Source organism: Cyanistes caeruleus, chromosome 1 (assembly GCF_971803275.1).
Source record: "Cyanistes caeruleus chromosome 1, bCyaCae1.hap1.1, whole genome shotgun sequence".
Classification (NCBI taxonomy): Eukaryota; Metazoa; Chordata; class Aves; order Passeriformes; family Paridae; genus Cyanistes; species Cyanistes caeruleus.
This window is the reverse complement of record NC_141701.1, coordinates 3,757,322-3,777,636: the sequence shown is the minus strand read 5'-3', so window position 1 is coordinate 3,777,636 and position 20,315 is coordinate 3,757,322. Positions and strand designations below refer to the sequence as shown.

The 20,315-nt window shown below is 40.8% G+C and overlaps 1 protein-coding gene and 1 long non-coding RNA gene across 24 annotated transcripts in view; one reads left to right on the top strand and one right to left on the bottom strand.

The window, feature by feature from the left end:
- TSNARE1 (t-SNARE domain containing 1) overlaps positions 1 to 20,315 on the bottom strand; it is a 449,654-nt gene that overhangs the window by 73,263 nt on the left and 356,076 nt on the right. The gene's annotated exons all lie outside the window — the stretch shown is intronic.
- Positions 761 to 7,605, top strand: LOC147655263 (uncharacterized). The gene is made up of 2 exons (XR_015283224.1): positions 761 to 1,166; positions 3,920 to 7,605. It is a non-coding gene; the product is annotated as an uncharacterized LOC147655263 (long non-coding RNA).

Below are 20,315 nucleotides of genomic sequence, written 5' to 3'. Positions count from 1 at the left end.
ACTATTTAGGCTGAAAAAATCCTCAAAGATCATCGAGTTACAACCATTATGAATGGAAGTGTTACTTTTAAATGCATTATGGTTGTTGAAAGCTGACCAGAGAAGAGATGGAAGAATGGAAATGGATATGGAAAAGGTGGTGGTAATAGCGACTGTAATGTGCTTCAACTGGAGGAGCCCCCAACACATCCTTTTCCTTCATGAGTCATTCCTAAAATTGGTCATAATGCATTTCTTAATGTTCTTAATTATTTGTCATGCAGTCTTTGTAGAAGAGGTCTGAGAAGATGAACTAATCTCAAGGCACCAGGCAGATATTGCACCGTGAGCAACAAACCCCTAGCCACCTCTGACTCAAGTTTCTATTTCTAAAGACAAATAAATCCACCCCTCACCATTACCACCCTTTCTGGCTGTTGACAAGATGTGCTTTAACAGGTAGAGAAATCATGAATTCATAACTACAGCCTATCCCAGTTTGAAAGTATCAAAGAAATCCCTTTGGATCTCAGCAATGGGGCACAGTGAAACTCACTGAAACAAAGGGCCACAATAGAATTTGAAGAAGTTTAAAAGCTCCCCTACACCCTCTGTGAGTTTTCAAACTCTATTTAAGATAGAACTTCATTTATCCACTTCAAGAAAAAGCTGTAGACAACAAGCTGTTTATGCTTCTCCCTCAAATTGGATGTTCACAAGGGGAGGGGAAAAAATAAGAAAAGCAGTCAGCATAAGGGCAGTCCCACAACAACTAATCTCTGCAACCAATTAATTAAACAATTATATCAGCCAAGCCTTCACTTCTGACATGGCAGAGCTGACATTAATTGGGCCACAATCAAGATAGTAATTCAGGTTAATTGTATTTCCACTGTCAGCAGCTATCAGCTTGTTTCAATATGCTGCTGTCATTTAAGAATAATTAATCATGGATGACTTTATTGGATGGCACTGGTTGACAGCTGACGGCGTGGTGACGCTTGAAAAAGTTGGTGATTGCTGTTGGCCTGGGGAAGGGGAAATCTGCATTCTTTTGGAGAGATTATTGCATTTCCACTGCGTGTTGAGGCCCAAAATGTGCTGCATGAAGTGTTGAGCTGGTGATGAAAAGAGGGGGCTGGAGGAAGAAAGAAAGAGCCCTTCCCATGGAGACAGCGCAGCAAAAGGTCAGGGGGACGTGCAAGTTCCACCACCTTCAAGCACTCAGGTGTTGTTTGGCTCTTGCTACAGCAGCACAGGATTCAATAAAACACCCATTCACCTGCTGCAGGAGCAGAAATGCCAGCCTTCATCTGCTGTTGCTTTTTCTCCATTCATAATAAGCCATTACTCTGGCTAATGCTGGATAATATAATTTATTTGATCCGTTGTCAGAATGTCTGCAAAAATGTCAAGGAACTGATGGAGCAAAGTCTTTATTTATTAATAACTTGAAGCAAAAAAAAATAGGAAAAAGAAAAAAAAAAAAAAAGGTGATGAAATTGTTGTGAGGAAGTGGGGGGGAAAAAAGCTAGACATTAAAGTGTAAGCTGAAAATAGTTTAGAGTGTTCCATGAGGAGTAATAGGAATACATTATGCCTCTGAAGAAAAAAAAAAAATAAAAAAAAGCAATTTAAACTTGAGGAAAGAAAAAGCTTTAGCACCAAGTTCTATTAGACTACATAATTATTCCCCAAAGGGGAAAATATACATATATATTTAAAATTAAAGTACAATTTTAGGTTATTCATGACAGAGTGCTAAAAAATCATACCAGAAGTGGCAACACTACTTTGACAGCTGGACGGAGAAAATTTTCCATCAGAAATATGATGAATTTATCGTGCAACTGCCAGAAACCAGTTCAAGATGGATGGAGTACACAGAATCAAATTTCTAAAGGAAAATTTGACACTATGGCTGATGAATTTGGCTCCCTCCTTGTTAGCAAAATATTGGACAAAAAAATGATCATGTGCACTGCTCAGCAGAGCACAAATTCCCACTTTGGAGATATTTTCTTGCTGTCAGTCAGAGAAGTCTGATGTGGCAGAAGCACCCATTAAGCAAAGCTGGGCAGGAGAAACCATTAATTGTGACTTCTCTTCAAAATGGGTCTGGCAGTGCTGTAGGTACAAGAGAGCAGCACACAGGAGGTTTTTACCTTCTGGGGGTTTCAATTCGGTGAAATCCTCCAGCATTTATTTATAACATCTCTTATAGACAAGACCTGGTTGCTTCCTTTACCTTATTTTCTTGGGAAATTGCTGGGTTTGCAATATGCTTCTCTGTTAGGGTGCAGATAAGCAGTCTGTTGGAAAGGCAGGAGATATCCTTGCTGAAATCCAACCTAGCCTGAACAATAGGAAAAACCACCTAAATATTTTGGCTTTTTTATGTTTCGCATGACTGGCACATCAAGGGAGGTGATTCTGCCCCTTGTGAGATCCCACCTGGAACACTGGGTCCAGCTCTGGGCTCCTCAACACAAGAAAGGTTTGGACTTCTTGGAGTAAGCCCAGAGGAGGCCAGGAAGGTTCTTCAAAGACTGGAGCACCTCTGCTCTGAGGACAGATTGAGAAAATTTGGGTTATTCAGCCAGGAGAAGGGAAGGCTTGAGGGAAAACTCATTCCAATACATTGAGAGAGGTTTTAAAAAGGAGGGAGAGAGAGAGACTCTTGAAATTTACAAGTAGATGAGGCAAAAGGAGATGTTTTTTAACTAAAAGAGGAGATATTTATATTAGATGTTAGGAAGAAATTCTTCCCTGTGAGGGTGGTGAGGCCCTGGCACAGGTTGCCCAGAGAAGCTGTGGATGTCCCTGAATCCCTGGAAGTGTCCAAGGCCAGGGGATGGGGCTTGGAGCAGCCTGGGATAGTGAAAGGTGTCCCTGCCCTTGGCAGAGATGATCTTTAAAGTCTCTTCCAACACAAACCAGCCTGTAATTCTGTGTCTCTGATTCAAACCAAGCAGTAGCTGGCTGCCATTTAAAAGAGGAGTGATTGGGAATGCCAATGAACTGCTTTGCTTAGTTCACCGTTGAGGTGGGGTTTTTTTTAATCCATAATCCTGTTAAATCTTATCAAAATGCCTTATTAAATTGTGGGAGTAAATTACTTCTCTAACTGGGGAGTTCCTGAACAAACAGCCCAAAATGCTGCTCTACAAGTGAATGTTACAAACAGCTGTTGCTTATCAGATTATCTGTAGGATCATTGCTGACAGATAAAAATTGAATCTGAAGCTACATGTTTTTTAAATCTTTTTATTTTTTTGTCCTTCTACATATATCCCTTTAAAGCAGGATTGATGTGCTCTGTCAGTAGCCTGTAATTTGCAGGAAAGCAGGTATTCTGTTTGTCAGTTCTTTTCCTGCTCCCAAGTGCTCCAAAACCTCTTTGCCAAATTCAATCACATCTGAGAGAGGAACAGAACCATCTAAAGTACTTCTGTTCTCAGGATACTTGATGCCCTGTAGAGAAGACACCTCCTTCTTTGGTTAGGCAGAAGTTAATTGCTTAAACAGCAAATAATGCAGTTTCTGGAAACACCATGTTCATACAATTTATGTATAATGGAGTATAAAGGGGAGAAACACAAGAAAAAGAGAAAATTAGGGTGACAATGGCCACAGCTGACAGCAAATTAGGCATTATTAATCCTGTTCTTTGGAGACAAACTTGGGTTTCAGTCCTAGAGTTTCAGGAAGGGCTTCTGGGACACAGTGAAATGCAATGTCCTGTTACCCATGTCAGCTGCAGGCTGTGGATCCCTCTGTAGATCATCGTGGCAATATCTGGACTGGGGAATCCTGCTGGGTCCTTCCCAGCTCAGGGTTTTTTTTTTTAGTCTGTAATTCTATTTGAGGAAGAACCTGCTGCAGGCAAAGATATAATGGAATAACCATTAAATTTTTTCTATTTTTTTCTCTTTATAAGGCAAAGGTCCCTTTTGGATCTGGTCTCAGATAATTTCTCCAGCCAAGAAAAACATGACAAAGCAGGAAGCAGCAGCCATATCTCTCAAGCAAGCAGAAAAAATGCTAATGAGATCAAGAACAAAACTGCCTTTTGCAGTAAGGCTGAAGACTGAGCTGATCATGAACTTCAGACTAGGCTCATGCCTCCAGATTTAATAAAAAAATGACCCATGCTGGAAGCAAAGGTTGCCTTCACGGGCAACTGCTTCTTCCCTGGAGGTTTTGCTCTTGAATAAAAGATTTTCTGCTTTATAGTCTCAGCCCACCCTCCTTCAGGAGCTCTCCAGTTACAAGCATTTGAAAAACAGGAGGAAAAGCCTAAGCAAGCAGGTGAGCTGAAGTGCACCTGTGATGTCAACCATGGGAGCCTGCCCCAGCAGTGTCAGAGCAAAGCTGGTGGTGAATGGACATGAAGGAAGAAAGGACACGTCAGGGAAGCTGTAAATTTGGCTCTGCTGCTGCCTTTCAGCTGTTCACTAACATCTGGCATCTCACCCTGCAAGGAACTTTCAGGCCATGACAATATTGCCAAGTGCTGTCATCCGTACAAGCTGTCACTGGTGCCAAGGGTTGGGAGAAAGGAATAGCCAGGGATGTTGGAGCTGTGGCTTCAATACTTAAGCTCTTAACTTTATTTCTTGCCAATTTTTTTTTTTCCTCCTTCAGTGTTTTCATGCAAAGATTTTGGAACTTTTCTTCTTCTTCTTCTTTTTTTTTTTTTTTTTTAAATAAGGATCAGAAAAGGATCCAGATGGCAGGCAGCTGAACGTAGCGTTGTTATTTTTTCATCTTGGAAAGACAAAAAGATGATGTTTCCAAGAAGGAAAATAAAAAAAAAAATACTTATGACTTTTTTGCTCCACCTGTTCAATGGAACAGAAATTATATCAGAAGATTTGTGGGAGGAAATTATTATTTGTTTCACACAGCTAAACATCATATTGGAATATTTTGGGGTTTTGACAACTGAGTGCACTTGTAGCTTAATCCCTCAGAGCACATTTCCATTAATAACAGATCACAAAGACCTCAGCTTTTAGGTCTAAAAACTGCAGAAAAAGCCAAAGTGCTCCTTCTTGGGTGCTTATGTAGAAACACTATCTGATGTAGATATACTTTAGAAAAAAAAGTGATTTTACCTTTCAAGTTTACAGGTACCTAGCACCTGGGTATAAATGAGAAGATAAAAACAGGTCCATGCTTTTAACCTCCTGTTGGAGCTTACAAGGGGAGGTGGGTGGGGATCTTGTCTGTAGCATTTTTTTTAATTACTCAAATTCAAGTGCCCAGTTTGTAAAATCCTGCAACTGAAGCCTTTTTGGATTCGTCAGCCTATGATATTCAAAGCAGCGGAACTGAAATAATTACCATCTCACTGTAATTAGTTCTGTTAATCTCATTAGCTGGGCTCAGGTGTTGATCTGTTGATTGTCACCTTGTAACTGCCATGAATCAATAAATTACTGTGTGGGTGTGGTGGTGAGAGAGAAGTGAGAAATCGTGTGCTTTTTAAAGCAGGTTTCTCTTTCTCTTAGACCTCCTCATTTTATTAATTGCATCTCCATGCAGTGGATGATTCCAGTCTTACGGGGTTTTAGTTGTTGGTTTGTTTTTTTTTTTTAAGAGCCTGGAAGTTCTGGGTAGTCAGGCTCCAAAAATCCAAGTATTTCAGAAGAAAAACCCCACAACATAGACATGAGCATTTTTACTTGTCCTTCATCTCTTGTGACACCCTGGGGTGGCATTGCAAGAGAAAAACACATCAGAGGAGAGGTGTTCTGAGCTCATGGCCCATTCATCAACATTTCATCCTGACCACAGTCAGTGAAGATGCTCCTCTTGACCAGATTTTCCTGGTTAAGCAACTGGCTTGATCTTTTGTAGAATCATAGAAAATGAAGGCTGGGAAAAAAAACCTCTCAGATCATGAAGTCCAATCTTTGACCCAAAATCACCACACCCACAAAATCATGTCAAGGAGTGAGACATGGACTCAATTTTTTAATACTTCCAGGGATGGTGACTCTGCCACTCCTCTAAGGAGCCTCTTCCAATTCTTGACCACTCTTTCAGTGAAGAATCTTTTCCTAATATCCAACCTGAACTCCTTTGGTGCAACTTGAGGCCTCTTCCCCTTTTTTCTCCTGTGTCCAGCTGTTCCCCAGCATCTCAGCTGAGATAATTTGAGATGCAACAGCTGTAAGACATTGCTGAATTCTAAAATGCTTCTAATGCGTGACAGAGATTGATGTAAATAAAAGAACATGTCTGAGGTCTCACAGCAGAACCAACACTGTTGTGTGTGCAGACATTTCTGCTATGGAGATTTACAGTTCTGCACCTTGGCAGATGCTGAGCCCTTTCTTGGGCAGGTGAGGAAGAAGCCCATGAGGAGAGGAGGGCAGTGGATTTAATCTCTACCTGGCAGTTAGTGAGTTTGGGAGCACATTTTGAGATGTTCACCCCCTCAGCTCTCCCAGAAAGTCAAACAAACCTCTTCTGATGTTTAGTACTTTCTTATTTAACAAGGCTCAAAAAGGTGAGAGGGGTGGAGAGGTGGTGGGCAATAAGAACTTTTCATCAAAGACACCGTTTGTTATTAAATAATTATTAACAATTAAAAATTACAGAATAATTTCTGAGCCACTATTTCAAAATAATCCACATTCCTGAAATTCAGTGCTACTAAGTAAAGCCCAGGAGCAGACACAGAGGTGGGGATTTGTTATAACTATTAAAAAAAAAAACAAAAACAGAGAAAATGAAGTTGCTTCTTAAGCACCTTCCTGTTGATGAGAGAAGGTTAAAAAATTAAAACCAGAATCTGTGTTGGGAAGCAAAATTTCAGTTTGTGAGGAATATGATTAAGGTTTCAAAGAGTCGCTATTAATGCAAAAAATTACATCTGCTACTCCTTATATCAGGCTACTTTAGCCACAGAAAAATGACTTGGTTGCACCTGATTATGAGAGATGAATTCCTTACTGGGTTGGAAATCTGTAGGCACCCAGGGATGAGTGATCATGATTTGATTACATTCAAGATGAAAATCAGAATCAGTTCTCAATCAGTAGCATCTTATGTATATAATTGGTGCCTCTAAAGGGCACATCTCCTGAAACTGAGAAAGTTCTGGGAAAAAAATATCACAGCAGAAACCATGTAAATAGGAAAATAAGAAAGAAAATTGAGTGTGCTCAAAAGAACAGCTCATTAACTGGTGAGCATGCCTTGATCTCACAATTAAAAAATGGAGAGTTTTGGCTAAAACCTCATCCTGATTCAGTGATAAATTTTGGGCAGCAACTAGAAGTTGAAGGATTTGTCCTGTGAAGGGGGGAGGAATGTTCTCTGCAATCTTCTATTTTTACATCTGGACTGGGAATGTCCCTGCATTGGTGACAATGGCTCTTGGAACTGGAAGAACTTTAAGGTCCCTTCCAGCCCAAACCATTCCCTGATTCTTTAATTCTCTTACATGATACCACAAATGGCACATCCATAGTCTGAAATCCCCATGAGAGACACCCAAATCCCACCTGATATCCTCAAGTCTCAGATTGTGACAGAGATTGTGACAGATATTGATTAAATACACCTCATTAACTTAAGAGATGGAGCTTAAAAAGATAAATGTAATATAAATACACAGGTTGTTAAGGTCAGCCACACATTTCAAAGAGAAGCTAGAAACACCAGTAGAAACAATTCCTGGCCTGGCTAAAGAAAAACATTTTGGGGATTTGGGGCAGAATGAAAGGAAAGAAACACAAGAGCAGAAAGACAAATAACTACAATGTGCTGTTTGAGCCCAAAAGAATCCAGCAACACAGGAGTCAACTGAGAAGGAATTAAAGTGTGAAGCCAGACCAGTACTAGACACTACACACACACACACATATATATATTTATATATAATTTTTTAAAAACATTCATTATTGGGATTAATTGCATTGCATTCTGAAATTTAAAAAAAAACACAAACAAAAAAACCCCAAAACACAAACAAACAAAAAAACAAACAAAAAACCCCAAACAAACAAAAAAACTGAGCTGATTGGTGAAGGTGATTAGTAATTGTCAAGTATGAGGTCCTTGACTTCCACAGCCCAGAACACTCTGATGGAAAATGCAGCTCTGAGAAATTTCCATAGAACCAAAGAATGGCTTGGGTTGGAAGGGACCTTAAAGATCATCTTGTTCCAACCCCCCTTTCATGGTCAGGGGCACCATTAAAACATTTCCATTTAAAATAAAGATGTGGGCATATTACCAGTACAGACATCACCAAGGAATCAAGTTCAGGAAAGGAAAGGAAAGTCTGGGACCATCAATAATCCCTCATGATCCATTTCATGTGGTGTGGTCATACCCACAAAGCTTTCCAATTCCTCATGCTGTTGTTGAGGAGCTCATTGAACAAGTTCTAAAGTGGTTTTCTGAAGCAACCACTGGATCTGACATTTCTGATCTTTGCTCCAGTGCTCAAAGCGCTGCAATGAACACAAGGTAATAAAAATGATGAAAGAGACCCAGTCAAACAAATTAAAGCATTTCAATGTAGATAAATGTAAATCCAAACATCTGAGAATTGCAAATATACACACTGGAAATGGGAAAATGTATTTTAATATGTAGAGAGAGCAGAGGATTTAGGAGTCAAAGCAGATAAACAGCTCGAGATAAGCTATTGGTACAATCATAGGACCACGGGTGTGATGCAAACCTTGGCTCATTTCATGGCTGTGTGACACTGAAGAGATTGGTGCTAAAATGTTCAATACATTTCAGTACTGCCTGAAAATGGGTGCTAAGTAACACAACAAGGGTCAGAAGACAAAAATTATTTAAGGCTTAGAAAACTCTTTTTCAGCAAAAGACAGAACATTAAAACCTGTACATAATTCCAGGGACAGAAAAACAAAAGCCATTTATTAAAAGATTCTTTAAGCTAATGGGAAAGACAACAAAAGAGAGTGTAGTTGGAAACATCAGTTATATTCTGATTAGAAACAAGGTGTGGTGCTTGGGAGGTTGATTAACCACTGGAACAAATTTCTGAATCTGGTTTGCTGGTTAAGCCTGAACACGTTGGAGTAATAAATACTTTTAAAAAAACAGTTACAAGAGTCAATGGAAAAGTAATTGAGTTGGGATATAAGCAATCAGACAGATCTTCTAATTACTTCTGAAAATCAATGCATCATCAATGACCTACACAAAATTTTTGTGAAGTTTCAGAAGTATAAATGTCACCACTTGAACTCAAAAAAGGAAATATTTGATGCAGCAAGCTGCATGCTTCTGCAAAATGGAAAGCATATGTATTGCCTAGATGTTGCTCTTGCCCTGAACTTGAGCTGCACCATTTCCAAACAGAATTGTCAAAACTGTGTGAATGCATTCTGTGCAAATATATCCATAAAATATGTCACTCAAGATAATTTGTTTATATTTAGACTACATGTCAGATAAAGTACTCTAAAAACACGCCATTTAGATAGATCCAGGTGGAATGTGTTTGTTTCTTAAGTGGTGCTGTCTAAAGTGCTACATTTAATAAAAGAGCGCATTGCACTGGGGACAGACAAAAAAAAGGAAACCAAAACATGTGGATATGTAAACAACAGAGCTCATCTCCTGAGAAATTACAATTACAAAAAGCATTTATTAGTTCTCTGGTAAAGGTAGCTAACACCACACTATTTTCTTTGAAGGCAAAGTATTGATCTCATGAATAACTGGCAAAGGATTTCATCACACCAACCCTCCCTGACTAGGTGAGGACCCAGAACCACAGTCCCTTGTCACTTATCTAGAGGGTGACATCCCTTCCCATGCCACAGGGGTTGGAACTAAATGATCTTTAATGTCCATTCCAAACCACTCTAGGATATCCAAGATTAAGAGCTTTTTGCCACCTAGGTGTCTTCATGAGGCTTAAATGCTCTTTATGGTCTATGTTGTTATGAAGAACTCTGTGAAAACGTCTAAATTATGTGTATTAAAGTTCTAGAGTACTTCCATGTTCCTGGAATTGATCACTAATTGCTCTCCAAAAAGCTTCAATAGTATCAACCCACAGGCACATTTTTTAATTGCTGTTCCATTCCCTGCCCTGGTTTATTTTTCACTCCTTTTAGTGTCACCTACAGCAGCTGAGGTGGGAGGTAAGGAGAGACACAGGCTCTTTTTTTTCCCCACTGTTGTTCATTAAACATTTGGAGCCAAGGAAGCCTCTCTTTGCTCCAGAACTGGCTGCAAACTCCACTGATCTGCACTCCAGACTGTTCCCAGCACCATCTCCAGGAATCCTGGTGGCCCTGGAAGGCAGACAGAACCTGTCACATCACCAGCATTTCCCATCTGCTCTTGTAGACAGGCTTCCTTTGACAGCAAGACCACCTGTCGAGAAAGCATGGCTCTTTTTCCAAGAATTGTCTCCTACAATAAATAAATAAGTAAAAAATTAGGAGAGGGCCCATGTAATCCTCAACAAGGCCATGGGAAAAATTCTTCTGAACAATCCCCAGTACCACGAGACTGGGGATGAAAGTTTGGGAGCAGAGAAGGGCTTGGGGACACTGGTGAATGGAAATCTGGCCAGGACCCAGCAGGGTGAAGTTGTAGCCCAGAGAGTCAATGGTATTGTGGGTGTGGCAGGATAATCCTGATAATCCTGCTTGGTTTGGAACCCAGTCAGAGGATCCAAACAGCACAAGATGTCTGTGGTGAGTTACCTGAGGCACCATGGAGAATTTTGGTGTTGAATCTGCTAAAACACCACTCTGGCTGATTATTTTCAAGCACACATCTGTCCCTTTGAGGTGAGGTTGGACAGATAAATTGTTAAACTGCCCTGGAGGCATGTGACTGGCAGATTTTTTATTTTTGTTATATTGTATTCTGTAAATCCAGAATACCTTCCACACAGTCTGATTCTTCCAATACGCCTCAAAATACATGGAGTTTTTTCCTGGGACAACTCTTCATGGTTCCTTCCCAAGGATTGAGAGGAAAAGGGAGAAGTAACCCAAAAATGAAGGGGTGGTGATGACATACATCACCCTCTCCTTAATGTTTTGGGGTTTTTTTTTGCTAGTTTTACTATATGATTGCTTTAACGTTATTCCTTTAATATGGTACACTTTGTCCTTTAATGTTATAGTCAATTATTGTTTTTAGTTTTTATACTGTGTAGTAATTCTGATTCAGATCTTCTGTCTCTTCATTTGTTTTAATCAATCAATCAGTCAATCAATCATTTTTCATAAATACAGCTGATTTATCATCATTAAAACTTGCAGGACAAAGTTTCAAAACTTAAACTGTTGAGGCTAAGAATGGACCCAGCTGTCCCTAAACTCTTTCTGAGAAGGGTTTTGAAAGCCAGGGGGTTTTTCTGGCACCTCGTGCCTCAGCCTCAGGGCTTTAATGAACTTTGAAGCTCATGACAGGGGCTGCAGTGGGCAGCAGGACAGGGGAGGGATTCTGCCCCTCTGCTCTGGTGAGACCCAGCTCTGTGGTCCCCCAAATGTGGAAGACATGGACATGTTGGAGTGGGACCAGAGGAGGGCCAAAAAATTGATCAGAAGGATGGAAACATCTCTCCTATGAAGCAAGACCGAGAGAGGCCACGTTGCTCAGTCTGGAGAAGATAAGGCTCCAGGGAGACTTTTTGGAGCTTTCCAGTGCCTAAAGGGGGCTCAGAGAAAGATGGGGACAGACTTTTGGTGTCACTGTAGTGATACAAGTGACAATGGTTTTAATTTAAATGAGGGTGCATTTAGATATGACATAAAAAACCTTTTTTTGGAATGAGGGTGGCAAGACACAGGAATGGTTTGTCCAAAGAAATTGTGGATGTCCCATCCCCTGGAAGTGTTCAAGGCCTCACTGGATGGGGATTTTAGCAGTCTGGTCTAGTGGAAGGTGTCCCTGTCCATGGCAAGGGGACTGAACTAGATTACCTTCAAAAGTCCCTTCCAACCCAAACCATTCTATGATTTTGTGATCACTTTGATAATGCCATAACCATATCAAATAGTTTTATGTTTCATCTGGTTCTTCTCCAGTGCCATTTATTATTCAGTACTAAGCCAAGTGCTGACTAAATCTGAGCACGATGTACCTGACAATAGTGTGCCTAAAATTCAACAGGTGGTTTCAACCAGCTCTGGAGAGAGATGGACAATTCTGAAGAGAGGGAGTTTTCATTTCTGCTCCATTAGCCATCTCTAGTTCTTGCCTTCTCAAGAAAAAACCAAAGCAATAATTCTCTTTATGTCAAAGTAATGAACACCTTTCATCACAGCTGAGTCCTCAACTCAGAGACTGAAGTATCCCATGCTGCATACAGGGAAAAACTGTTGAAAGGAAAGAAAAACCATAAAATCTCTACTACTTCTGGAAGGGAAGAACTGCTGGAAAGTTCCATATTTTGTTTAAAAACAACCTAAGTTCAAGAAAAAGGGTTGAATCATTTGGTGTGTGAAAAAAAAAATCTGTTTACTCACTTTTTCTCAGGTTAAGCAGGAGAAGGAAGAGGTACTGACTTGGCAATTTGTGAGTGGTACAGTCCTTTCAGAAATGGTAGAGTTCCCTTTTCAGATGGAGTTTGTGCCACTGATGGTGTTACTACATCATTTTCCACTCTGTTATTCCAGACCAGCACGGGTAATCAATCATTTACTTATCACACCAGCAAAACAGACTTTTCTTGGAAGGAGTGTAAAAAGTACTACAATAAAGCAATTTTGCCAATTTGAGTGTTCCACTTGACAACTATTTGCATAATAAGGTTTTGCCAAGATAAGAAGATTGGTAATTTTCAGCAGTATGGAGGGGATTGAAGTTTTTAAGCTTTTTTGCCCACTATCTACACACTCACAGACCTCCGCTCTTGATGTATGGTTCTTTTTAAAGTACTCCATCTGTCTCTGTTGTGTAATGAATTCTGTCACTCTCAATTGTGCTCCTGAGCACTGAGCAGTGGAAGGGAGTTTGCATTTTGATTACGAAAAGGTACTGTCAGCTCTTATTACAATGGAAAACCCATCTCCATGTGAAATTTTAAGGCACTTATAAGCTTAGTCTCCCCCTCAGAAGCTGCCTGTAGATCACACTGTCACCCTCTGACAGCGAGAGCGCAGGGATGGGCTGCACTGCCAGAAGAGAAGTTCAGAGAAATTCAGTAAATCCAGCTCCTTCCCTAAGAAGCTCATGGGAGGGAAACATCAGCGCTGTCATGTAAAAGTTGTTCCACGTGCAGCTTGTGCTGGAGCTCTGAGGGGCTATCTGGAGGAAAAGGGTGGCAGGAGGAGATCAAACCTGTCAGCTTAAGTCTCTTTCCATCTCCTCACCCTCGTGAGCCATTTTATCTTCATCCTGAGACTTGTCAGCAGTTTTCTGTTTGGGATAGTGGGAGGGCAGGAGAAAGATTAGCAGAGCTTTTACAGGTTAAGCATTAACATACTTTTTAGGGGCTTTGATAGCAAAGTGTTCAAGAAGGATTAGGATGATAGGGAAAATGTAGAACACGTCTGCACCATGCAGTGGAAAGAGCTGCACAGATCCTGGGCTGGTGAGAATAAATCTCCTCAATGTGATGCTGTGTGGAACTTAGACTGTCACTCCTGCTAAAGGACCCAGTAAAGAAAATGGCCATAAATCAGATTTTTCCTAAACACTCTGGAAGCAGGTTTGCAGATAAAAAGTGTCCAGTGTCCAGCAGGCTCAATGGGCAACTTTCAGGCCAATTTTAGCTCCAGGTGTGGTGCAGGTGGACTTATCTGGGTGAAGCAAGCAGGTCTTGGCTGTGGTGAGCCTCAATGAGAGTAGCTCAAGATCCTGAAAGGATAAAGAGGAACCCAGTGGAAACCCCAGACTTAAGGAAAACATCTTTTGATTTGCTGAGGGAACCAGTCAGTGGATCCCATGTGAGTCTACTGTGAAGGGAAATGGAGTTCAAAAAATTTATCAGAGTTTTAAAGACAGAATCCTCCAAGCACAAGAATGGTGGGAATGGGGCATCCCAACACGCAAAAAACCAGTCAGAACACGAGTCTGGCTATGAAGAAAATTCCTGACAGGCTCCAATGCACAAAGGTAGGACTTAGGGGACAGATGCAGCAGGTTTTGAAATGCAGAGGTGTTGAGACCCCTTTCAGCGTGAATTATCAACCAATTTTATGCATTCCCCTAGGAAAAAATCATCACCTACCAAACCCAAACCAAGAGTTAAACAATGTGGAAAATGAAGACACCCTTTCATTCACAGTTCTGGATTTGTGTGTCCCAGGTCCATAGTCCTACATCTGGGGAGGAATAGTCCCCACACACACCAGCACGGGCTGAGAGCTGGGATTTTTCAGCCTAGAAAAGTCTCAGGTGTATTTTATCCATGTGTATTAGTACCTGAAGGGAAGGAAGTCCTAAAGAGTTCCAGGTGAGAGAACAAGAGGCAATGGGCACAAATTAAAATAGAAGAAATTTCATTTAAACACAGGATTTGACGTTCTTCTTGTTTTGTGAAGGTGACCAAACATGGGAACATCTTGCCCAGAGAGGTAGAGGAGTCTCCATCCTTGGACATATTCAAACCTCAGCTTAACACAGCCCTGAGAAACCTGCTCTAGCCACTACCCTACTTGGAGAAGAGGGTGGATGATGCTTTCTCCAGAAATGCCACAAATGGAATTATTCTGTCATTCCTGCCCAGCTCCCAGACAGACATGCACTTCACAGTCTTGACCCAAACATCTGTTTTGCTTTGCCACCCCTCTGTGCTCTCATTAGAGGGTCCCAGAGAACCCCTAATTGATTGCAGAGAGCAGTAAGAGGAGCACTGCACAGTTAAAAAGCAGTGGTACCCCAAAAACAGCCAGTGCAAGGTCACAGAACACATGTGGCAAAACAAAACACCATCCAGAGGCTGCAAATGCTGCTGTTCACTGCTCCCCAATCTGGGCTACCAGCTGTCATATTAAGGTAGGAACTGGCATGATAACAGTGTTAAAACTCCCTGTTAAAACTACATCTGTGCCTCCAAACCATTCCTCCACCCCTCCCTTTTAAATCCCTTTGTAAAACCCACTTTATGGCTGACAGCCTCTTATACACTTAGCAATAAAGAGGTTTAAAAGAAATAATCACAATAACTAACTAATAAACATTCTTCATTATTTCGAAGATGATAATAATCCCTTGCACTTGCATTGCACTTTACATATTCAGGCACTTTATAATCATTAACTAATTAGTCCTTGCAAAGCTCATCTAAATATTATTATCCTGTTAATGCAGAAAGAGAAGCTGTAAGAGAGAAGGTAGAGAATCTGCCTAAGGGCATACATCAAGCCATTTACAGAGCCAAGGCTGGAATTCAGCTCTTCAGCACCCTAATCCTTGGCTCATATCCCTCTTGCTGTCTCTGATAATATGGGCAAAATTACGTAATAGTAGGATCATTTTCTTTAATATTCATCCTAAAGTGCATGACTTGGCATATTACATTTCACCTCTTTGTTGTCCTCAGGATGACTTATTTCTTCCTCCCTCTCCTCCTGTGCTGATATTTCCTCCTGCCTTTATATTGTGAGGAAACCTCAGTGGCACCCAAGGCCTAGCTCCCATTTCTGCACTGGGATAATGGACTTGGCTGTGCTATCCAAAGATAAAAAGAACAAAATCCAGGCATGCACCTTTGAGCAGGCATAGGAAACACCAGGTCTTAAAGGAATTTAACTTTATTGATGGTTCACAGACAGAAACTCCATCAGCTCTTTGTTATTCTTCTTCTGACGCCGCAAATTTACAAGGAGGGGTGCAGGCTGATTTACCCCAATACCTTCTATACCCCCCAAAGAAGTGTGAGGATCAGCCCCTTTCCATAATTTTTTAGCTAAATTGAGTGTGGTGGTGAGCACAGAATGGCTTGGGTTGTAAAGGAGCTTAAAGATTATCTCATTCCAACCCCCTGCCATGGGCAGGGACACCTTCCTCTATCCCAGGTTGCTCCAAGCCCTGTCCAACCTGGCCTTGGACAATTCCAGGGATGGAGCAGCCACAGCTTCTCTGGGCAGCCTGAGCCAGGGCCTCACCACCCTCAAAGTAAAGACTTTTTGTTTTAAAATCGAATCTAAACTTACTCTCTGTCAGTTTGAAGCCATTCCCCTTTATCCTGTCACTCTAAGTCTTTATTAATAGTCCCTCTCCGTCTTTCTTGTCATCTCTTTCAGCTACTGAAAGGCTGCAATTCAATCACCCCCAATCCTTCTCTCCCATGCTGGACAATCCCAATGCTCTCAGCCTTTCCTCACAGTGGGGCTGCTCCATCCCTCTGATCCTTTTGACTGACTCCTCTGGGCTGGCTCCAGCAGCTCCAGGTCCTTCCTGTGCTGGGCCCCAGGGCTGGGGCAGCTCTGCAGGTGGGGTCTCACCTGAGTGGAGCAGAGAGGCAGAATCCCCTCCTTTCACCTGCTGGTGTTGATGGGATGATGATGATGATGATGATGATTATTATTATTATTATTATTATTACTATTACTATTATTATTTTTGTGGCTTATTTTTCCCTCACTCACACAGTTTAATCAAGAAAACCAGGCCTTCACATGAAAGTATCATATGGTGGCTCTGAAACACAATGAAGGATTATTTTTTTTCCCTGTCATACAAATCCAGACTGTGGAAATCATTCCTACACAGAGAGTAGATGCTAAATGTCTTCATGGCTGCAGAATACGAGTAAAAGCACGGAAACATAGAGCAGTTTGGGATGGACAGGACCTTAAAAGGCCATCTAGTTCTAACCCTCTTGCCAAGGGCAGCGACACCTTCCACTAGAGCAGGTTGCAAGATGGAATGAGAAAATAATGGAAAAAAATAAGTATATTTCCAGCAAAGAATATTAAGCACATGGTTAGCACAGTTAAGAAAATTCCTGACCTGGGGAAAGTGGTGTCAGGGATTTATCACCACATGTCTGTCCCTGTTGTTCTCCCCACTGAAATGATGAAGAAAGTAAACTTTTTCAGAACATGGTCATGCGTGGTCTGTGCAGAAACCCTGCCCAAATCAGCCAAATTTGAGGCAGGTCCTGATCTCTTACTGTACTCTCTCAGAACATTCTCATTCTCGTTTTATTTCCTGCAGCTGTCATACTAATTCCCTAAGGTAATTTTGGTTAATTGAAAAGGAATGATTGCCATAGAAGGCACTCTTCCCAGTGAGGTAAATAATGTTTTTCTCTTTACCTTAATGTGCCATTGGATTTTGTTTAAAAATTTAGTTCATTTTAATTATATAGCTTTTTATAATTGAAAAAGAAAAAAGGGCACTAATTAAATTATTATTTTCCACACCAGCAGGGACAATTTTCTCAAGGAAATTTAGCTAGTTTGTGTCTGACTGTGTCATTCATGTCTGCAGTAACACTCAATGTGCCCTTTAGCCTTCCAGCACAGCCCCTTTTGCCATTGATGACGACAGAAAATCAGACTGTGATCCTGCAGCTCTAAAGATTAAATCTGAATTAAAACAGAGGGGAATCACCATCCCAGGAAGTGTTCAAAAAATGTGTGGATGTGGCACTTGAGGACGTGGTTTAACGATGAACATGGTGGAGGTGCTGGGTTGGTGGTTGGATTAATGATCTTAAAAGTCTTTTCCAACCTTAATTATCCTGTGATTCCATGAAATCACCAGCCAGTGATCAAGTTTGAACGGGACATCATGTTTCTGTTGAATTATTCAGTAAAACAGAGTTCAGGCTATCTTCACGTGGTATTTGCTTTTACAGAAAATTAATGGAAACTTAACACAACCCCTGGCTGACCTCAGTCTGTCATGGCAGGCTACTCCAGCCAACTTGAACAGATTTTTACCTGATCAATGCCTTTAGACAATCAGTACATTACATTGCACTGATGCAGCATTTAAAATTCATTATTAGTCATTCAAATCACAAATTTCAGAGCCTTATGAGCTTTATAATGAAAAAAACAATTTTTTTTTTTTTTTTAAGCTTGTGAATGTATTAGTTTTCCTTCCAATGTCTGACTGCAAATATCAACTGTAACAAAAGCAGCGGTGAATTCCCAGATAAGCTTTTCCATGATGTGGATTCACAGCCAGGGTGTATCCAACAGAACCACTCTGGCATTCTCCACCCACACTCCACGAGCCAGCACCTTCAGACATCTCAGCTAAAAGGTTGAGTATATTAAATATTTGAGGTTTGATACTCTATTTACATAAATAAAAGCCAGTTTATTGTTGCTTGGGTCCTACTTGGTGCCTCCTCTGCCAAGATGCTGTCCCTGCTGCTCTTCCTGCTGGAACAACCAGGGAATGCCGAGGGTTCATTCATGGCAGCTCATCTGAAAGGTGTTAATTGGAAGTTGAGGTGTGGAGGCTTTTTCAGCTGCTCTAACCTGGCTGCAAGATTTGATTAAATTTGTATTCCCTCCAGCAGTGGTGAACCTTTGAACTAAGAATTGGGAAGGACTCAAAACTCTCTGGTGGTTCCTAAAACTCAAGGTCAGCTCCAAACAGATTATGGGATATGAATCTCATGGTAAGAAACAGTAGATAAATTAGCAAAATAACTTTGTTGGGTTTGGTGCACGTGCTTCCCATAATAATGGGATTGTAATTTTTAAATACATTATCTCAACTGAAATCCACATCCCTTTGGGGAAATTTCCCACCTCAGTCCTGTATCACACACTCTTCATTTGCAGTTGTGTTCCATCACCACGAAAGCTTTACAAACCCAACTTGGTTCATCTTGAAGAGGTTGTTTTGTTTTTCTTGCAGTGGAAGAAGCTTGTGAAGAGAGGGTGGAAAGCTGAGGGAAGCATCAGCCTGAAGAAAGCTGCAGCAGCCACTACAGAAATTATTAATATATGCAAGCCAGAGGGGCTTCTGATGGCAGGTGGAACAAATTTCTTTCCTGAGTATCTAATCCCTGTGTGCTGCATCACAGTCTGCAGTGATAACCAATCTCAAACACTTATCATAAGGTAGGATGAATTCCTTATTGAAGGAGTCTTTCTTTTCCCACTAGGAGCCCAGATGAATTCATTTAAAGCAGGCAAATCATATTTGGAGGGTGTAAATTAGTTACAGCAAATCCTGATGCTTTTTACAGATAATTCATAAACTGTTTTCTAAACTGAAGTGACTCTCCACTCTCTTCTACCATGTGTGAAGGCTGAGTGTGCTCTACATACTGTGTCCTGTGTCTGGACCTGCCTTCCTTGACGATATTTAGCCTTAAGGTGGTCACAGTAGCCACAGGAAATTTCCCATCTGTATTTCTAAGGGATAGATTTATTATCCCATTTCTTTGGTCAGCTTTTTTTTTTTTTCTTTTTCTTTTTTTTTTCAGAGCAGTCTGCTAGGATTTAAAGGCAGGTATTTTTCCAAGTAGGCTTGTTCAGATCAGCTCTTTAATTACACCTACTGAAGAAGTAATGCATAGCGATACCTTGAACTTGTCCCTAATTAAAAATACTGTACTTAAAGCTTGCATGATTCCCTTATGCTGAAATCTTTAATCAGGAGATGAATAAGGCTCTGGAGCCTTGATTAATAACAGGACCAAGTGCTGTGCAGCTGAAAATGCCAGGGTATTAAATTTCCTTAAGTCACCTGGTGTCCCCATCTAATAGAGATCCTGGCAATGTTACTTATGCAATAAGTAACAGAATAACTGAGGTGTAAAGCTACCGGTCCCAAATGAGACAAATTATCCCAATTCTCCTGGAGACAAGTCTGATGTGGATGTGTGCACTAATGTAATAAACAAGATCCCTTTGTAATTGCATCATTAAATAAAACAAATGGCCTTCTTTGAAGCAGCACCCGTGGAATCCAATGCACAGGTGAAATGCACTGAAATCTGAAAAAAAATTAAATACAAGGGAGTTGGGGAAGCACAGAGATGTGTCCTAAACCAAAACAGCACAGATATGACAGCCTGGAAAGTAAGATGAATTTTCAGAGGAATGAATTATGCAAAGAGGAAAAAGGTGTCTGATTATTTTACTAGAAGTGTTGTGTTTGGATTTGGCCAAGAAACCAAACATAATCCAAAGCTCATGGATATGAACCCTGTTTCCTCTAGGCTGGTTTGAGAACAGCTGGTGGCAGAACAGATTCACAATTCTCAGGAGCTGTGAACACTTAAAACTAGAATATTAAGAAGAAGAAGGGGCTTTCCTAAATTTTCAGGTACAATCTCCTCCTCTTGAAGAGAACTGTGTCATGTAATCATACTTGGCTATTTCACTGCACTTAAAATAATGCAACATTATTACTTTAAAGGTGTATAAAGGGATGAAAATGGT